Genomic DNA, 2048 nt, shown 5'->3' with positions numbered 1-2048 from the left:
TCCCACAGCTCATTTGGTCTTTGTTCACTGGTGTTCAAGTCTTCAAAACTGTTCCTGAGATGGTTTTGAAATTCGGGTGGGATAGACTCAAGATTAAATTTTGGTTCCCTTAGATTTGATTTTATTTTCCTTAGCTTCACCTTGAATTTGCATAAGAGTAGTTGTTGGTCTGTTCCACAATCAGCACCTGGCCTTATTTTTGCAGCTGATATTGAACTTCTCCAAAAATTCTTGCCATATATCTAATTGATCTAATTATTTAATATATTGTTTATAAACTCAAATTTTGTCATAATCTTTCATTAAGCATATCGTTGGCACAATTTTTCTAACATCATGTACTTACTCCAGATCTCTGTTCCACTTTTTAGGTAATTCTTCGTAGTCTATTTCATAATTAGTAGAATTGTAAAGTTACTTTGTAAATTAGCATCTTACAAATGCTGTTGTTATGTGCCCGCTGAAATGAAATAGACTCAAAACTGACCCAAGAGCAGGTTTTCAGACTGTAATCACAGAGGGGATTGCTCATCTATTTTCTAAATCACTTTGCATCATCTGTTATAAAGAAATATTTTTTAAATTAACATTTATAAGTTGCTTATTTTCTAAATTAACAGATCTATAGATCTGTTACCTACTTTCTAAATTACCATCCCTCTCTAAGCCATTTATTGACTTCCTTGATATGTTATTGTTCTTCCTTAATATTTTTGTTATATGATGTCAGGTCGGAATCATCACCGTTGACCCTCCAAGGGGATTTCAGTGGCTTTAAATTGAATGAGAGCAAATAGCTCATCTTTCTCCCGTGGAGCAACAGGTGGATTCAAATCTCTTCTGAGCTTAGAATGTTAGTGTAGATATAAATTTTAGGTATAGTGGAAAAGCAAAACATTTGTATGATTAACTTGTTATATTCACTTAATACAGTGAACTGGGACTAAATTTGTACTATCTCCAAGGTCTGCTTGAAATTGTATGCACAAATACATCACACACACACATCCCTAAGTTATATTTTCAATAATTCTAAGTTACATTTCAAGAACGTCCTATCTTAAATTGTACATATGTTACTTTTGGTAAGCCTGTTTCATTAATAGTTCTCCACAAAATATTTGGGGCTATGGCAGTGTTTCATGGATAAAAACTTTGCTTAATCACATCTGTTAGTTACAAGCTAATATTAGTACATGAGCGAATTAAAAGAAAAAGATCAACAAAGCAATTGAGAAGTATTTCTAAACTAGTAACAGCCACTCACAGGTCAATATAAACATCATATCACAGTCTTAAAATAGGTTGGTTTTTCACTTCAAGAATGTATTTAAATAAATTCAAAGTTTGTAGCCACAGAAGTGTTGTAAGACCTGAAGAAAAAGGTTGGGAAATTTATCTGACAGTATGAACGGCCATGAAAAGAAATATAAGTTCAGAAAGTATGTCTTGTTATACAACTAACATTAATGTACTAATTCATTATGGCATTTCTTTAAATAACTTTTTAAAAATAGATCTTCAGGTACGTGAAAATATTACATTCAACAATTCACAGTTACTTATTTTCTAAATTATCATATTTTTGTATTATATAGCAGTTTATTGGCTACTTCAAAATGTCATAATTTCTGTAATAAAATGATGCTCATATTAAATGGAATTCTGAAGCATTTTGGTGGATAAAAGAATTCCTATAAATGAAAAATAAAGATTTTACTGTTACAGAACATTTTTCCCAAATTAACATCTGTTCTGGTTTGTGGAGATTTTGCTCTTGGCAAGGGAGTCCCATATTCATCCAATGACTCTCACAGAGCCCTGGAATGTGTGGAGAACTGCTTAAAGAGCTCATCAGTCTGCACCTGTTCAGGATGCCCTGATCAAACTTGAAGTGCAGAGCAAAAGCAGAATAATACATACCCAGTACCATTCTCATGAAAAGGGAAACATAGCACGTGTCCTTGGTTTAAAATTTAGAGATATTACCCATAATGAGAGAGTCAAAACAAAAAAATGAATAGATTTATAACTGCAGGTTTTAATTT

At 32.2% G+C, this 2048-nt stretch overlaps 1 pseudogene; it reads left to right on the top strand.

Moving 5' to 3' along the window:
- LOC102844948 overlaps window positions 1-1893 on the top strand; it is a 25744-nt pseudogene extending 23851 nt beyond the window's left edge.
- The last annotated feature ends 155 nt before the right edge of the window (window positions 1894-2048 follow it).

This window comes from Elephantulus edwardii, unplaced genomic scaffold, assembly GCF_000299155.1.
Source record: "Elephantulus edwardii isolate Elephantulus edwardi_28Jun2011 unplaced genomic scaffold, EleEdw1.0 scaffold00173, whole genome shotgun sequence".
Taxonomy (NCBI): domain Eukaryota; kingdom Metazoa; phylum Chordata; class Mammalia; order Macroscelidea; family Macroscelididae; genus Elephantulus; species Elephantulus edwardii.
Note: the sequence above shows the minus strand (reverse complement) of the source record. Positions and strands in the feature narration are given on the sequence as shown.